Source organism: Prionailurus bengalensis, chromosome C2 (assembly GCF_016509475.1).
Source record: "Prionailurus bengalensis isolate Pbe53 chromosome C2, Fcat_Pben_1.1_paternal_pri, whole genome shotgun sequence".
In the NCBI taxonomy this organism is placed as follows: domain Eukaryota; kingdom Metazoa; phylum Chordata; class Mammalia; order Carnivora; family Felidae; genus Prionailurus; species Prionailurus bengalensis.
Genome location: NC_057350.1, coordinates 49,763,371 through 49,783,399, shown reverse-complemented (window position 1 = coordinate 49,783,399; position 20,029 = coordinate 49,763,371).

Below are 20,029 nucleotides of genomic sequence, written 5' to 3'. Positions count from 1 at the left end.
TACAATGAGATTAGAACAGACACTGCTTTCAAAACCCCCTCACCCTGTCTTCATAATCCTAGTTATTGCTACTTTTCTTGGAACTTGTACTTCTCTTCATTCCCTACTTTTCTGACCCAACCAAAAAATAATTACCTCATTCTCTAAATGAACTCCTTTCCTTTTTTTTTCTTCTTCTCTTTATTATTCCTCTTCTCTCTTTCTTCTCTCATGAACACTGGTTCTGTTGTCTATAAGACATTCACTGGGCGCCTGGGTGGCTCAGTCAGTTAAGCGTCCGACTTCAGCTCAGGTCATGATCTCACGGTTCATGGGTTCGAGGCCTGCATTGGGCTCTGTGCTGATAGCTCAGAGCCTGGAGCCTGTTTCAGATTCTGTGTGTGTATGTGTGTGTCTCTCTCTCTGCCCCTCCCCCACTCGCACAGTCTCCCTCTGTCTCAAAAAAAAAAAAAAAAGACATTCACTTTCACAAATGGGTCTGTATGTCAAAGTTTTATTACTTTAAGCCAAAAGAATTGAGGGTCTACTAGACTAGCTACTTCAAACAATAGATATATTAATTAGACATGGTCTCAAAAGCTCTGGTCTCACGCATCATGTTAAAAATGGATTTGGCATGGGCCCTTGGGTGGCTCAGTCAGTCGAGCAACCAACTTCAGCTCAGGTCATGATCTTACGGTTTGTGAGTTTGACCCCCACCTCGGGCTCTGTTGCTGAAAGCTCAGAGCCTGGAGCCTGCTTTGTATTCTGTGTCTCCCTCTCTTGGCCCCATCCCCACTTATGCTTTGTCTCTCTCTGTCTCTCAAAAATGAATAAATGTTAAAAAAAAAAAAAAAGAAGGAAAAGAAAGAAATGGATTTGGCAGACAGAGACTGTTTAGATATCATTCCAGATCCAGGAGGAAAGACAACAGAACAGAAAAATCAGGACGTGTTAAAAGAGTGATACTACTTGGCCAAAATAGACACCATGTGTAGGAAAATCATGACACATAAATCTCTAAAGATAACCTGAACTATATGATTTGCTACTTCATTTTCTGGGAAATAATGAAGCAATGAAGATTTCTGAGTAGGGAAGTGGCCTACTCAGAGCCTGCCTCAGGAAGGCGAATCAACTAGCAGTGTGCAGGGTGAATCCCAAGGTCCAGGGCAGGAGCCAGGGCTGTATGGGAGCCACACCAATTGTTCAGACAAGAAGCAATGCAGGTCTGGACTGAGGAGGCAATAACAAAAGGAAGGAGAAAAATCGTGTGAATAACACTTACAGGACAGAAACTATGTGAAGTACCTTGATAAGTATTAGTCCGTTTTAAGAAAAAGAAAAGTGGGTATGACAGATGTAGCCAAAATCAGGGAAAGGAATGGGATCACTATTTACTGAGGAGTAAGTATAACATGTGCAGCTTTTATCCAGTCCTCTCAATTGGCCATGGAGGGGGATGTTATTTTCTTCATCTAAGATGCCAAGAGTTTAAATAATTTTCGCAAGTAGGAAAACCATGATCTCAACCCAGGTTCACCTGCCTCTGAAATAGAAAGCCGATAGAATTTAATATATTAGGCACGAAGCATGAGAAGTAAGAATAAAAATTTGGTTGAGTTTTGAAGGATGACTCATTAGTAGTGTTGTCATTAATAAAAGCAAAATAAAAACAATTAGAGAGCCTGGAGTTTGCTAAGTGTAAATTTATAAACTTAGTTTTAAACATGCTGAGTTTGAAATTCTGGCTGATTACCTAAGAAAATCCTGGCAACAGCTGGAAATTGCTAGGTTTGGGAATCAGGAAAAGAGATTTTGAGATGAAGGGCAAAGCAATTAATGAAATTCATGTGCAAAGCAATGTGAGTGGACAAGAAGTTAGTTGCCTGAGGCCAAGAATATAGAGAAGAGAACATCTTCATTATGGAGAAGAAGGAGGGGGTTAGGGGGAGCAGCTAGTGTGGGAGGAAGAAGAGAAGTTCTCAGAAAGATAAAAGAACCAGTAGATAGTGATACCAAGGAGGGCTTAGCAGGAGAAAGTTCCTAGAAGTGAAATTTCCACAAATTACCTGGTGACCTCCAGAAGGTGGTTTCATAGAGGGGTGAAAGGTAGAAGTGGGAGCCATAGTACAAGGAGTTAAGAAATAAATGCATGAGCAAGAAGTGAAAGCAGAATTTATACTCTTTGAGAAGTTTGGTGGTAACGGGGGGTAAGTACTAGCCTGTTCAAGTAGCAGGGTCAGAGGAGAGTTATTTCAGGATAGGAAGGGCCCTGACCATATATGTGGGCAGAGGAGGAAAGATTAAAGGCGGAAGTAAGCTAGGACCTAGAGAATGGAGCAAAACCAAGAGGAGGTGAGCAGTAACAGAATCTAAAACAGAGTTCTTGGCAAGAAAAAGAATAAGCTGCCTTCTTATGAGACAGAAAAAGAGACCAGAGAGGTATCCTTCAGGAGATACTGAAAGAATCCACATGGAACTCAATAAATGGTTTAAACAAGACAGAGAAAAAGGCTCTCCCCCAAAGGTTTGGAGTTCATATTCTAAAAGAAAGGGAAATGTTCATGTAGGTCAGAAAATGGAAACTCAATTTTGAAAAGTTACCAAGTTTCAACAATTTCTTCAGCTATTCTTCTATAGCATTTATTCCATTTTTTCCAGAATCTAAACCTTACTCTCTCTTATATCTCTGTTAGACTGTGGGGTTATAATTTGAACAATAAAGACAGTTTATTTGGTTGTCAAAAATGAAGCAACTCTCTGTGCTCTGATCTGTGTTCTTTTAAGGACAAGATTCAAGATATTTACTTGAGTGAAGTTTGCAAAGCAAAGTACTGATCTCAGTGTTTATTTTCAATGACTATCAATTATATGGTGATTTTGATTGGTCTACAAGTAACAAATGCCAGCTCTTGGGAAAATGTTACATTTTACACGGATTAGCAAGAGAAACTTTAAAATAAACTCAGTTACTAGAGCTATTTTCCTAGCCCTTTCCATTGGTGCTGGGTGCATGACATACATGAATGATATTATTTAACCCTCATAATATCCTTATAGGGTATTGGTATCATTATCATTTCTGTTTTGCACATAAGTAATTGAGGATTAACTCAGGTAACTTCTCCAAGCTCTCAGAGCTAGTAATGGTAGAGCCAACCTCAGTTCTGGACTGATTTAAAAGCTTATGCACCTAAAGATTAAAGTGTACCACCTCACAATTCAGTTGCATAATTTGTTACATACAGTGTTTTCTTCTTCTCTAATTCCTTTGTCACCAAGAACTCGCCTTTTTATTCCCTCCTCATCACAAGAGTATTAAATTCCTTGAAATCAGACACCAAGTCTAGTATCCTGGGAACAGTCTGGAACACTGGACATCTTCCAAAAATATGGAAGTAACTTGAAATAAATTTAAATTAACTTTAAGGGGCGCCTGGGTGGCTCAGTCGGTTAAGCGGCAGACTTCGGCTCAGGTCATGATCTCACGGTCCGTGAGTTCAAGCCCCGCATCGGGCTCTGTGCTGACAGCTCAGAGCCTGGAGCCTGTTTCGGACTCTGTGTCTCCCTCTCTCTGACCCTCCCCCATTCATGCTGTCTCTCTCTGTCTCAAAAATAAATAAACATTAAAATTTTTAAATAAATTAATTAATTAATTAATTAATAAAATAATTAGTCTTCAAGTGACTGGGTGGCTCAGTCTGACTTCGGCTCAGGTCATGATCTGGTGGTTGGTGAGTTCAAGCCTCACATCGGGCTCTTTGCTATCAGGGCAGAGCCTACTTTGGATCCTCTGTTCCCCTCTCTCTCTGCCCCTCCTCCCACACACACACACACACACACACACACACTCTCTCTCTCTCTCTCTCTCTCTCTTTCAAAAGTAAATAAAAAGTTAAAAATAAATAAAATCGGGGTGTCTGCACAACTCATTCGGTTAAGGTCTCACTTCAGCTCAGGTCATGATCTTGCAGTTCATGAGTTCAAGCCCCACATCAGGCTCTGGGCCAACAGCTCAGAGCCAGAAGCCTGCTTCAGACTCTGTGTTTCCCTCTCTCTCTGCCCCTCCCCCACTCACACTGTGTCTCTCTCCCTCTGAAAAATAAATAATAAACATTAATATTCTTTTAAAAAGGGGGCTCCTGGGTGGCTTAGTCGGTTAGGCGTCCAACTTCAGCTCAGGTCATAATCTTGCGGCCCCTGAGTTCGAGCCCCATGTCAGGCTCTGTGCTGACAGCTCAGAGCCTGGAGCCTGTTTCAGATTCTGTGTCTCCTTCTCTCTACGACCCTCCTCCGTTCATGCTCTCTGTCTCAAAAATAAATAAACGTTAAAAAAAAATTTTTTTCAGTTAAAAAGTAAAAATAAAAATAGGGGTGCCTGGGTGACTCAGTCATTTAAGAGTCTGACTGGCTCAAGTCATGATCTCGCTGTTGGTGAGTTCAAGCCCCACGTCAGGCTCTGTGCTGACAGCTCGGAGAATGGAGCCTGCTTCGAATTCTGTGTCTTCCTCTTTCTCTGTGCCTCCCCCACTCATACTCAGTCGCTCTCTCTCAAGAATAAATAAGTCAGTCAGAGAAAGACAGATTCATGTTTCATTCATATGTGGACTTGAGAAACTTAACAGAGGACCATGGGGGGAGGGAAGAGGAAAAAATAGTTTCAAACAGAGAGGGAGGCAAACCATCAGAGACTTTTGAATGCAGAGAACAAACTGAGAGTTGATGGGGGGCAGCAGAGGTGGGGGAAATGGGTGATGGGCATTGAGGAGGGCACTTGTTGGGATGAGCACTGGGTGTTGTACATAAGCAATGAATCACAGAATCTACCCCCAAAACAAAGAGCACAACGTCTACACTCTATGTTAGCTAACTTGACAATAAATTATTAAATAAATAAATAAATAAATAAATAAAATAATTTTTAAAAATTTTAAAAATAAATAAAATAAAATCATTAATCTCCCTTCAACTAAAAAAATAAAATAATCTTACTTCATTTTTCAATCTATTTTGTTTCTACCCTTCTTCCTACACTCACCACCCCGCCTCCCCATTGGCTTCAAGAGAATATCCAAGTTTGGGAATGTGAATATCACGGTAAAAATAACACTCTAAAAGAGCTTCTATAAACAAGACTGTGCTTAAGTCTAGTATACAAATGCATGGAACATGAATAGAGTGTTTACATCAACAATTATCCAGGGGGATTTGAGCTAAGGATTTCACTCCCATAGAGCTAATATTCACTTGTTCATTGATCACTTTCTATTTGCATGACTCAGTTCCCGCCCTTTGCGAGTTCTAAGACAAGTCAGAGGGACAGACAGATGATTACAGAACAGCCAGAACAGAGGTGGGAAGGATGGCCAGACAACAGCCTGACACTTTTTTCATCATTAATTATATGTATTTCAACCTAACTTCCCAATATGGGCTCATTTCCTTTTTGCATCAACATGAAGCCTCAAATGAAACCACACAGCGTATTTCATTTCAAAATGAAACTCATGACACAGCTAAGCAGTGAGTCACCCACAGAGGACATGAAATTTCATCCCAGTGGTTTCAAGACTGACTTTTCAATCATTAGACTGCACTGTTTATTTCTTGATCTCAACTTTTTGTATCACTCATTTTAATTTAGATGATGATTATCACAATAGCTAATCTCTGTGTTACAGTGATAAAACCTACAACTCTCCACATCCCCCAAAGACTGAGTTTGGGTAGCTCAGTCGGTTGAGCAACGAAGTCTTTTTTTTTTATTATTATTATTTTTCTAACATTTAGTTTTGAGAGACAGAGCACGAGCAGGACAGGGGCAGAGAGAGAGGGAGACACAGAATCCCAAGCAGGCTCCATGCTGCCAGCACAGAGCCCGATGCGGGGCTGGAACCACGAACCATGAGATCATGACCTGAGCCAAATTTGGACGCTTAACCAACTGAACCACCTGGGCACCCCAAGCGACCAACTCTTGATCTCAGCTCAGGTCTCAGGGCCATGAGTTCAAGCTCCAGATTGGGCTCCACCCTGGGTCTAGGGCCTACTTGGAAAAAAAAAAAAAAGACTGAGTTTGGAACAAAGAGGATACAAGTGGGGAAACTATTTTCCTTACTAACCTAAATACTGGAGGAAATTAGAGATTTGATCACAATTTTTCCAGTGACTATTCTCATAACCTAAACTTGTATTATTATTTTTACTTTATTGTGTCCTATAGAATTTTTGTAAGTTAACAAAAGGATATATCTTGTTACTTTTGAAAGTTATTTAATGCAAAAAAATAAAACAGAGCTAAGAAGTCTTACAGTCAAGAGTGGACACAGGTCAATTACATATTTCGATATTCATGAGGATACCCTAAATGTGGCTTCCTATACCATGAGTGATGTCATAGCTATTTACCTATTTCCTGCCCTCCTCTTGAGAAAAAACAAAAACAAAAACAACCCCCAGTGATTTTTCAAGGTTAGAATACGAGTCAGTGTGAACCAACCACCCAAGTAAGTCCATGAGATTTCATTGGTCTAACTCCTACACACCAAAAGAAATCCGTAAGACACAAAATGAGAGGGAGACTGAAAGTATACCTCAGCAATGCAAAAACAAATTTACATTTACCTCCACTTTTAGCTAATTTCCAAAAAAGTGTTCTTGTATATCCCAGAGCACACCAAATCTTAAGTGTGATCTTGCATCATCTCAACCTCCATACTTCTCTTCACCCTGTCACTACCACACAGTTGTGCACAGGCATTCCCACTTTAGAACTGCCAGGTTAAGGTTATGTGAAGAATGCATAGACAACTGAGTCAGAAATATTAAAACCTTCTCAGAGGGCAACCCCAAGGTTGCAGGTCATATGATGGCTTGCAATAGCCTAGACATGCATGAAAGCAAGAAGTTTCATTCATGTCATTCTCACTGGGAAATCCTAATGAATCACCAGTTATGTGAAAAGAAAAAAACTGACAACCACATCCAAACTTTTTATTCCATCTTATGGAGAGATGACAATAAATTAGAAAGAGGTACTTGTATTTCACGACTCCAGATAGCTTGGTTTTGGTCAAAATCAAAGTCCTTCCTAAATACTTATCAGCTAGAAAGATGGGTGAGACACAGAACCACTTCCATTGTGACACATCTTCCACTATCAACCTTAACAATTTCAGTGCATACCCAGATCAAATCCTAATCTTTCCTTCTTTCTTTACAATGGAGTCATATCTTATTCCATGGTTAGGTGAGTCAGCCCACAGAGTGAAAATCTCATGTAATTCAAATTACCCCTGAAAACTCCTGGAATGCCCCATGAAGTTCAGTGTCTTCTTGTGATCTGATCAGTTCTCCTCTGTTTCTCTAGGGCTTTTGTTTCATTTTTCAATTCCTACCTTGAGCATGTCAATAAATCCTTCACTTACCAAGCCCCTTGAAAAGTTGTTTCACATCTTTATTGTTGGTCAGGGAAACACTTAAAATTAGTCATACGATCTTTCCATGGATTTCCACCAAAGACATTGCCTATTTCAGGCTTGATTGAATCTTCTGCCTGAGTACAGTGCACAAATAATGACAGCACTGCTCATCCCAATCTTTACCCCACTTTCTATCCCCCACCTCTAGACCATCCCTGCTCTCCATTCTTTTCTTCCCTCCTTCTTTTTATTTCTGCCGAGTTCAATTTGGATAAATCAATTGCTGATATCATGAAAATCAGTATTGAGGGAATATTCTCAAGAAACATTTATAAACCCATTTGCCTGAATTTCTTTCACCATAACATTATTTTGTATTTAACTGCTCTCATTTGTTCATTTATTCATTCATCTCACAAATATTTCATATACACCAGCTAGACACCAGACACCATTCGAGGCACCAGGAATATACATCAGTGCTCACAACAGGCAAAGTATCTGATAACAAGGAATTCATTTTCCAGTGGAGTAGCCAGTAAATTGATGTTCCCTAACAGATTGTCAAGCAGGAGTGAATGCTAAAAAAGGGGGATAGGATGGTCACACAGGCCTCTGAAAAAAATGACACTGAGTGAGGCGCCTGGGTGGCTCAGTCAGTTGGGCGTCTGACTTCAGCTCGGGTTATGATCTCGTGGTTCACGGGTTCAAGCCCCACATTGGGCTCTGTGCTGACAGCTCAGAGCCTGGAGTCTGCTTTGTGGATTCTGTCTCCCTCTCTCTCTGCCCCTGCCCAGCTCATACTCTGTCTCTGTCTCTCTCTCTCAAAAATAAATAAAACACTTTTAAAAAAATGACACTGACCAAAGACTTAAGTAAGCAAGAAGACAAGCCATAGATATCTAGAGGAACAGTGTTAAAGACAAAGGAAGCAGCAAATGTAGAGTATGGGATTGGAGTTTTCCAGAAACAACAAGGAAACTTCCAGTATGAATGAAACTGAAAGCTCATAGAAAAGAGTGGTTTGAGTCTGTGAGTTGGCCAGAATCCAGAAGGGCTTTGGCTTTTATTCATGTTTGTTATGCAAATCCCTGAGCCATGGATCATTTTGAGTGTTGAGGTCATATGATCTGACTGAGGTGTTTTTAGAAGGATTTCTCCAGCTATTATGTGGAGAACAGTAGGGGAAGGACATGTGGAGGGTGGAGGACAGGAGACAAGGGAGGCTCCTCCTATCTCCTATCACTGCTTAGTGTCACAAATTAGTGTCTTCCAATCCAGATGGTCCGTGACTTAAGATGGTTCAACTTGAAATTTTTCAACTTCCCAATGATGGGAAAGCAACAGGCTTTCAATAGAAACGGCATGCTGAATTGTGGTTGTAGATCTTCTCCCTGGGCTAGCAATATGCAGTAAGATACTCTCTCACGATGCTGGACAGCCAGCCGAGCTCCCAGTCAGCCACATGATCACGAGTGTGAACAACTGATACACTTACAACCATTCTCTACCCATATAACCATTCTGTTTCTCACATTCAGTAGAGTATTCAATAAATTCCATGAGATATTCAACACTCTATCATAAAATAGGCTTATATGATGTGTCCACCTGTAGGCTAATGTGTTCTGAACACATTTGAGGTAGACTAGGCTAAGCTAGGATGTTCAGTAGGCTGGGTGTATTAATGCATTTTGACTTCCAACATTTTCAACTTACTATAGGTTTATCAGGATGTAATGCCATCATAAGCCCAAGAAGATCTGTATTTGACTTTTCTTCAGAGAACAAATGAGAAAATATTTCCAATTAAGTGTTTTATTACCAAACTATGCAACGTTCATGCAATCCTTTCCTCCCCCTCTCAAAGTCTGAATCCCTACCATGAAATCTGTTTTGATCCTGGCTTGAGAGCAAGGTTCCCTGGTGCACAGGTTCCTTCAGGGCCCTAGAAGCCACTTGGATTCACTGAATATTGCTCTTTTACTAATATACAAGATTACACCTCTTCACTTTTGTTTATATACAGAGATTCTGGCAGCTTTATCAAGAAACATAATGGCTTGAAATCTAAAATTCACTGTTAGTTCCTTGAAAAAAAAATTAATGTTTCTAATAAGGTAATGTGTCCTTAATATGGACAGTAAATTGACCTCTGAAGCCCTGAATATGTATACAATAGTTCTCAAATACCTGGAGAAAACATTACCTTTGAAAATTCACCTTCTTAAGTTTGAAAGGCCTTCAGAAAAGTTGGAAGTACTCTATTTTTTTTTTAATGTGAATGTTTTTACCATTCACAGGAAAGAAAACCTTCCCTTCATATTCTCATTATATATTTGTACACCAGCTATGCACCAGGCACTGTGCTAGGCAATGGAGACACAACCACAAAAGACAAAGCCTGTGGCCCTACAGACCAAGGAGGAAGGGAGCTGGTAGGGAGCCAAGTCTGAATACAAAGGGCAGTAGCCACCTTTTGTAATAGTCTAAGAAAGTGGTGAAGCTAGCGGCACCTGAGTAGCTCAGTCAGTTAAGCATCCAACTTCAGCTCAGGTCACCATCTCACAGCCCTGCATCAGGCGCTGTGCTGACAGCTCAGAACCTGGATCCTGCTTCAGATTCTCTGTCTCCCTCTCTCTCTGTCCCTCCCCCACTCAAGCTCTCAAAAATAAAAAAATGTTAAAAAAAAATTTTTTTTAAGTGGCAAAGCTAAAGGAAACCCAAGAGACATGTCAGAGATAAAATTAAAGATGCTGTCAACCATTTTACTGGCAAGTTTCTTTCTTACCAACCAACTCTTGGTTAACTCTCTAGGACTTTCCCTATGGATGTTTACACTTCAGGACTCTGTAAGTGATCCAAGTTTAGAGAGCCACATCAGAGTACCCTGTTTTATTTGCCTATAAAAAAAAGTAGAATAATACTCTGGTTTCTCTTCACATCAAATAATTTTTTGATTTACTTAAAAAAATGAAAATAAAAAATAAATAAAAGTAGAACAAATATTGCCAATGAGTTTAGTCAAGGATTTGAGTACCCGGGTGTTATGGTAATAAATAAGAGGAAACATATCCAGAAAAGGTAAGAAAAATGAAGCTCTGTTTTATAAAGCAATAAAGATTAAATAGATACTATTCATCATTCTCAATAAAGTACTACAATGCTTTCCAGTACTTCAATGGAAAAAGAAAAGGCTAAACTTTTGGCACAACCTGAAATCTGGCAAGTGTAATATTTAGCCAGCCTATAAGGCTGCCTTTCTCCTAGGATCTCCTCAAAAGAAAATGCAGACTGCCCCACAGATACATTTTGAAACAAATATCCCATGTCAAGGGGGAAGAAGCCTTGAAGTGCTATTTTGTTTGCTTTTCAGAAGCAAATGAATAGAGCAGGATTATTCTAAAGATACCAAGTTTCCCCCAGTTATCATCTGATACATTTAGCCACACAAACAGGAAACCTAGTTGTGATGGATGAGCCCATCCTGGGGAGCAATCATCTTCCAAGTGAAAACCTGGACACATTCCATGCCTTAACAATGGTTGATCCTGCTCAGCCTGGCAGCTCGTTTACAAAGGTCTGAGGCCAAGCTCAGGTCAAGGTGAAAGCAGTGGTTACTGTGTACACATTTCTATATACAACCAAATAATCCTGATTTCTTGATCTTAGCAGGTAAGTGGCTGTAAATAGAGAAATGGTGACAGACTGGGGAAAGTGAGCTCTCAACTGCCTGTTTGTGGGCACTATTGTTTCAGCTAATCTATCTGCATAACAAACCACCTCAAAATACAGTGAGTGGCATAACACTCACAACACAAATGCTATTATGTTTGTCCATTCTGGTGGTCAGGAATTTTAACAGAACACAGAGATGACTTCTCTCTGCTCAGCATCTTCTGGAGCCTCAGCTATGATGACTCCAAAGGCTATAAGGTGACTCCAAAGGTATGGCTGAAACAGCAGGGACAGGAGAATCCACTTTCAGTATGGTTTCTTTAATTACATGTCTAATACTTGGCCTGGGATGGGTAAAGGACAAGCTCGGCTGGAGCTGTCAACCACAGTGCCTCCATGTGGCCTCCCTGCTTGGCAGTCTTGGGGTAGTCACAACTCCTACATGATAGTGCAGGGCTCAGAGGACAATCACTCCAGGGAACAAGGAAGAAGCTGCACGGCCTTTTGTGACCCAGCCTCGGAGTCACCTAGCATCATTTCTAATGTGCTCTATTCATCAGAGCAATCACAAACCCACCCATATGAAGGTGGAAGAGACATAGACCCCCACCTCCTGAAGGGAGGAGTGTCCCCAAAATTGCAGCCATGTCATTAAACTGTCCCAGTTACCTTCCACATAAGATGCACCCTCGATAGGATTGTAGATTGTGTTATTCAGGAGCACGGGGGAAATGGGGAATAGGGAAGGACCTCATTAGGTACATGTGAGATGAAATCAGAAGACAGTCCTTACATGAGTAATCTTCTCACAGGAGCACATCCAGGAATATGCAAAATCTAATTTCCTTGTAGCTTTGCTACTTGGAATAGGGCTTCTTAATTTCTATTCTTCAAGACCTCCCTAAGGGTATATGGCCCCTTTGACTAATGGTGCTTCAGATGTGACGCCAGATCACACCATTCTCAACACCATGGGGTTACCATGATTCCTTCCAGGCCAGCACAGAAATAAAGAACCAGTACATTACCAAAGCTGACCAGTTATCACTATACAACTGCAGGGGGGCAATTCTACCCCCATATATGTATTCTGATACATATGTATTCTAATTCTTCTGGGTATGTAGTGGGGAAGAAGAGTCAGGACTATTACTATTAGTCCCCAAAGCCATCTTCCAACTGTTTAATGTCACTTCCAGTGGGAATGGGGAACAAAACAGGGAAGGGAGGACATGAGCAGTGTATGAGGACAGGGAAGGATCAGCAAAACATCACCACTAATTATATAATTATGCAGCTACATTAATATCAAATGAAATAATCTCAAAGGCACACTAGCTTTAAAGAGTATCACTTCTTAATAACCAAAGGGACATTTCATATGAAAGAAGTTATTTTAAATTTTTATGCAACTTTTGACACCTCAAAATATTTAAAGCAAAAGTTAGGAGAATAAATAGATAAATGCAGTATCATATAGGGATAGTTTAATAAATCCCTCTGTATTTGATAGATCAAGAATACAAAAACTCAGCAAAATTTACATGAATTTATTTTAATTACATATAAAAATCATAATTAAGATTTACGATAAATATATTTTTAAAAGATATATAGAGATAGATATACATATACAGATATATAGAGAGAGAGAGAGACAGAACAATGAACTCCAAACAGCAGAATTTGCTTTCTTTTTAAGCACACTTGAAACACAACGATTGACCCACCCTGATCCTCAAAGTAAGTTTCAAAAAATACCAAAAATATTGTTTTAATTCAAAGCACAGTCTCTTACCACACAAGGCTATTAAATTTGACACCACTAACAGAAAGATAACTAGAAAATCCCATATGTTTGCAAATAAATAAACTAAATAGCTCATGGGTCAAAGAAGAAATTAAATTGGAAAATAGAAAAAATGTAGAACTGAATAAAAATGCCACAAACAAAATTGGGTAAATCCAGCTAAGGCAGAAATTACAGGAAATTGGTAGTCCTAAAACCTTATATTAGCCAAAAAACAAAAGAGGAAACTTACAAGCCAGACTCAATCATGAACACAGATACTAAAAACAAACAAAATATTAGCTTAACCAAGTCACCACAAGGGTACTCTAATGTTCTAGAATGTTCCAGGTCCTGATACATTGGGTTTTTTAAAAGATTACCCTTTAAACTTAACAAATACATATTTGTTTAAATACATCCTGTACACTCTTCTGTTCATACGATATATTTAATTTTAAAAAAAAAAGCAATTCCTACGAGCTGCTGACACACTCATTCTTTCCCATTAAAACTCTTTGTTAATCTGAACCTCTCAAAATTCACTACCTGGTGCTTCACCAGGTGTGGCCCCCACACTCAGCAGCAGCAACAGCACATAGGAAGTTGTTAAAAATGAAAATTCTGAGCCCTCTGCCAGACCTACTAAATTAGCATTTCTGAAGGGGGGACTCGGGGAGTATGTGTTTTAAGAAGCCCTCCAGCTTATTTGGAGGCTCACTGAAGTCTGAGAGGCCATGTTCTAGTAATAGGGACAACCAATAGAAGAGTTCTAAGCAAGAGGTGGGACTTAAGTCCAAAGGAACTTAAGCCAGAGCAACTTCGTGTCCAAAATTACACCCGCTGTCTTACCTGTAACACATATTACACCATGTTGGGTTTTCCTTCTTTGAAGGACCATTTCACAGTAAGAATGATCATTTGCCAATGACTCACACCTGAACATCTGTGTCAATTACAGGACCTTGGTTCTTTCATTATATTACAAGATTCCTTCTCCACACTAGTCACTGCATAAGCCACACAGAATAAACTTGTGGCTCCAGCTCTGAGTGAGGGGGAAGTGTGTTCATTCTGAATTATCCAGGGCCAAGGATTCTCCTTATTCATAGACAAATCATCTATTTGTGGTAACATCTGAAAATTCTTTTTTCTTCTTCCCTCTCTCGTCCTCTTCACTGTTTCCCAGAACCCATGCATGTGCAGGAGAAACAGGTCACTGACAAATGAGATCCTTGGGATACCTACAAATAATTTGCTGGGAATAGAGACCAGAACTGGCAAAAATTGGACATATTTAAATTATGGATTAAAATGCTCATTTTTAGGGGCACCTGGGTGGTTCAGTCGGTTAAGCATCTGGCTTTGGCTCAGATCATGATCTCAAGGTTGGTGGGTTCAAGCCCCACGTTGGCCTCTGTGCTGTCAGCTCGGAGCCTGGAGCCTGCTTCAGATTCTGTGTCTCCCCCTCTCTCTGCCCCTCCCCTGTTCATGCTCACTCTCTCTCTCTCTCTCTCAAAACTAAAATAAAAACATTAAAAAAAGTTTTTTTAATGCTCATTTATATGAATAAATAAAATAAACCTTAAGAAAGTTAGAGAGGCGTCAGTGGTAGAATCAGAATAAAATTTATTCTAAGTTGTTATTTCTATCAGAGATATACTTTCACATAGTTTGAAGAGACATGTACTTACTTTACAAGACCTAATTTAAAAAATAGCATCCCCCTCCCAGAGGCAACATCATTCCTCTCCTTCAGAGGATTTTATCACTAGATCACTAAGTAACATGCATATATTGTTATCTTCTTGAGTCTTCAGTTTTTGTCATTATCTATTGATTTTCTACCAGGGAAGATGAAGCTTAGCTTTCTTTAATACTCTTTTCCCATAACCACCACCATCCCCATTCATTCATTCATTCACCATCTATTTCATTCAACAGAGTTGTATTGAGATTTTGATTACATCAACATTGTTTACATTATTGTGAATATGTAAATGCCATTAACAGTTGAGACTTGTAGTCTACTTGATTCCTTTCCTGTACAAGGTTTTTTTCTTTTATGGGAGGTGGGAGAGGAGATTGGAGAACAATTAATAACCCCTGCTTTCTTCCTTATTTACTCATATGCTCAATTTTCTATTTACTTATCACAATTCGATTCCAAGCTCTCTGCCAGATGTCTGAAACTCCCATCAGTATATTGTGAACACAGTGTCAGTCTATTAAGTTCCTCTTCTTGAGAAAAATCTTTTCTGTAGCCTACTTACTTACTTAATTCTGGACATTAATGCCTAGCTGTTGTCTATATTCAGTGCCTATTATCTTAGGATCTCCCTTCTTTCATTCCAAAGAATTTACACTCTTTTATTAAATCCCCTGTTCTTTATCTCCTGTTCCTTTCTCCTTCTTAGTTTACTCCCTCATTTTAATGGATCATATTCAGTAGGAGATCTATGTGAAAGAGCTCATGGGAGATAAAATTTTTTTCAGACCTTGAGTATCTGAATTTTTTAAATTTTATTCTCATATTTACTTATGAATCTGAGTGTAGAATTCTAGGTTAGGAATCATTTTTCCTCAAAAATTTGAAAGTACTGCTCCATTATATTCTAGCCTCTGTTGTTGTTGTTGTTGTTGTTGAAAAACGCATAGGTGTATTGATTTTTTTTATATATACGTATTTTGTATGCAACTTGTTTTGTTTTGTTTTAATTTACGGAAGTTTGTAGAACTTCCTGATTTCACCAGTATTGTGAAGTTAATACAATAATGTACCCTAGAATGAGTCTATTTTTAATCCGTTTTGTTGGGCAACCTATGGATCCTTTCAACCTAGAAACTCTAAACTTAAGTTCTAGAAAAGTTTCTTTATTTAGGTAATGAATTCCTCCTTTCTATTTTCCCTCTTTTTTTGTCTCCTTTTGGAACTCCTACTATAAAGGTATTGGATCCCATGTTCTGATCCTCTAATTTTATTATATTTTCTCTTCTCTTTTCCACCTCTTTTCCTTTTAGCTCAACTTGTAGGTATCTCAATTTTATCTTCCCACTGTTCTGTTTATCTTCCCTCTTTTCATTTCTGTTATCATATTCTTAATTTCTAAGTGTTCCCAATTGTCCTTTTTTTTTTAAAGCAACCTGTTCTTATTTCATGAATGCAATAACATTTTATGTCTCTCTGAGAATATTAATGATGATTTTTTTTTAAATTGTATTTCCCCTGGGGCACATGGATAGCTCAGTTGGTTAAGCACCCAACTCTTAATTTTGGCTCAGGTCATGGGCACACAGTTTGTGAGATCAAGCCCTGTGTCAGGCTCTGTGCTTACAGCATGAAGCCTGCTTGGTATTCTCTCTCTCCCTCACTGCCCCTCCCCTGCTCGTGCTCGCTCTCTCTCTCTCTCTCTCTCTCTCTCTCAAATAAATAAATAAATAAACTTAAAATTAAAAAAAAAAAAAGTCTTGAGGCACCTGGGTGGCTCAGTCTGTTGAGCGTCCAACTTCAGCTCAGGTCATGATCTCGCAGTTTGTGAGTTGGAGCCCCACATCAGGTTAGCTGCTGTTGTCCCAGAGCACACTTTGGAAATCCTCTCCCCCTCTCTCTGCCCCTCCCCTGGTCATGCTCTCTCTTTCTTTCTTTCTCTCTCTCTCTCTCTCTCTCTCACTCTCTCTCTCTTTCTCTCCAAATGAATAAACATTTTAAAAGTAAATAATAAATTTAAAAAAAAATAGTCTTTCCCCTAACAAATCTTCTTTTCTTCCAGGTTACTTTTTTTCTGTTAGTTTTTTTCTGTGTTAGTTTTGATCTCTATGTTTTATGCTGAAATCTTAATCTCAGCTAGCTGGTGACCTTGCTTGCCTACACATATTGAGTTGGCTCCTAAAAGGGCCGATAGGAAGTTCTAAGCCTGTGGTTGGTGTTTGACTACCATGGGCTTCAGGGTACCTATTGATCTAGCTGGACCATTTCCTTGGAGATCTTCCTTCCCAAATATCAGTATCATTACTTCTTTCTTCTTGGACTAGTAGAGTTCCTAGAGAAGGATCTCCCAGTCTCCTATCTAGAAGATATTTTCCCAGTATTAAGGATATATTTAATCCCTATGTTTTCAACATCATACTTCCACCCACAATTGTGTCTGACAAATCCTAGTGCAGGGACCCTCTGTTTTACACTCTCCAGTGATAATTTTCTCAGACTTCCTCCAGGTAGTTAGGGGTAGAAAACAATTCTGAGTCTATGGATTGGGGGAGGGGAATCTAACTGCTTTTTAAGTAGACTTTAAATCAGTACTATCCTTTTTAGCACTACCTCCCCTCTTCCAGAAGTACTTGTGTACCAATTCCTCAAGCTTTTAGGGAGTCTGGACTGTAAATCAGTTTACTTTTCAGCTTCTGCCTGGCATAGGATTCAGCTTTCTTAAGTATCTCAAATTGTGTTGATATTATTTCCCCTCTCATTTTTTATATCCCTTTAGATTTATACCTTTCTCCAAAAAAATCTATTTATTGTCATTTTATGAGGTTTTTGAAGGAAGAAAAATATTTGTGTTCAATCCACCATCCTGATCCAAAACTCATAGTTATAAAACTCATCATAACTCTTCATGCAGCAAAAGGGAAAATAAAATTTTAATGATTACCCAGGGAATGTAATCAACATTACAATCAAACAAAGACAAAAGAATTAATACAACCACTTTGGAAGATGTTTGGCTAGCAATATCTATAGGAACTGAATATACCCCAAATGACAAATACTCCATGTCTAGTACATATCCAAAAGAAATAAGTACTTATGCTCACCAAAAGTCATGTACAAGATGTCCAAGGCAGCATTATTCATATTAGCCAAAAACTGGAATCAACTCTAAAGCTCATCAACAGTGAGACATATGATAAATTGTGGTATGTTCATGGAATATGCACAGTATACACAATGGAATACTATAAAGTGAAAATGAGCAAATTACTGCTATATTCAGGAATGCAAAATTAACACTGAAGGTGTACACTGAAGAGTATATATTATAAAATTCTACTTCTATCAAGTTCAAAACTATTTTATGATGATAAAAGTCATAACAGCACCAATGTCTGAAGGAGAGAATAATCACTGGGAGTGGGCACAAGACAGGTGCCCAGGGAGCTGGTAATTCTATGATCTGAGGGGTGGTTCTAGGTGTATGTTCCCACAGTAAAAGATAGTCAAGTCTATGCTGATGTTTGGGCCATTTTCCTATGTTATACTTCAATTTAAAAGGTCTCTTCAAAAAAATTTACCTTTACCAGAGAAGGAGGAGGAAGAGGAAGAGGAGGAAGAGGAAAAAGAAGAAAGAGGGGAGGGAAGGAAGGAAGGAAGGAAGGAAGGAAGGAAGGAAGTCAAACCATTAAAGTAGATTCATCTGGTACCGAACTTAGATTTAAGTGGTTTCTTAGGTTCAAATGCCAGCTTTGAATTATCAGACTGTGACTTTGGTTAAAGCATTACTCAAATTCCTCTATAAGATTAAGATGCAATCATTTGTTCATCCAACAAAAATTTATTGAGTGCCTGCTATTATAGTTACTTGGGATACAGCAGTCAGCAAATCCTTACCCTCATAGGACCAATATTCTCATGGGGAAAGGGGAAAAAATGCCGGCTCCACCTACCTCACAGAATTTCTGGGAATCTCAAGAGGAAATCATGGTAACAACCTGCTTCTCAATATAAGGTTTGTGGACCAGCAGTATGAGCATCACCTGTGCATTTATTAGAAAGAGAAGTCGGGCCCCACTGGAGAACTACTCAATTATATCCTCATTTTAACAAGATCTGCAGGTGATTTACATGCACATTAAATTTGGGAAGCACTGCTATAGTATTTTGTGAATCATAAAATGCTGTCAAATGTAGGCTATTATTATTATTAGTCATGCTCACCAGGAAATGGCCACAACCGTGCTCTGTAGATAGACACATTCCTATTCCAGAAAATGAAGGATATGAGGGTGTGAAAAAGTACATGTTTGCTCCCATCTAGAAAGCTGCTCTACTTCCAGATATGTTGTTTTGGAGTGTTTCTTTTCGGTTTGTTCTTTAGGTCAGCCTCAGTTCTCCAAGTCAATAGACCCCTGCCGATGAAGATGCTACTGATAAACTTTACTGCTGGGTTTTTCAAGTGGTCGAACCCCATTTCCTGGTCATTCAACAGTGAGCCCAGGAAAAGTGCTGTGATAAAGTAATAAGATGCTGAACAACACAGACTTTAGATTTATGGAGTTTTATTGGCCTGTTGGCATGTCCCAGATTCATTTTGTGTCTTTCATCTCCTGGCTGGGGGCGCTTAGCAAAACTTTTTCCTGCAGGCCGTTTGGTGGATCTCTAACCAGACTTGTCCCAACAATGCCTGTGTGGAAGTGAGACCCGAGGAAGCAATGGATTGCTTGGCAGGAGAGGATGTTGTTCTGGGACTAGGAACTAATCAGCCCTTCAACAACTGTCTTATAAGAGAAACAATACTTTGTCCAGTTTCTCTGTTACTCGAAATTTAATGTGCATACAAATCACCCAGAATTTATATTAAAAAGCAGTTGCGGGGGCGCCTGGGTGGCTCGGTTGGTTAAGCATCCGACTTCGGCTCAGGTCATGATCTCACGGTCCGTGAGTTCGAGCCCCGCGTCGGGCTCTGGGCTGATGGCTCGGAGCCTGCAGCCTGTTTCCGATTCTGTGTCTCCCTCTCTCTCTGCCCCTCCCCTGTTCATGCTCTGTCTCTCTCTGTCTCAAAAATAAATGAACGTTAAAAAAAAAAATTTTAAAAAGCAGTTGCAGGAGGGCGGCAGAGAGACACCTGGGTGGTTCAGGTGGCTCTTGATTTCCGCTCAGATCATGATCTCACATAGGGCTCTGTGCTGACAGTGCGGAGCCTGCTTGGGATTCTCTCTCTCCCTCTCTCTCTGCCCATCTCCTGCTTGCGCATGCTCTATAAATAAATAAATAAATAAATAAATAAATAAATAAATAAATAAACAAATAAATATTTTAAAAATGCATGTGGGATGTACTAGATCTGAAGTGGGACCAACAATTGTTGATTTTTAATATGCTCCCAGGTGATGCTGATACTACTGGTTCCCAGAACTTGAGTAGCAGGATCCTATCCCACAAAAA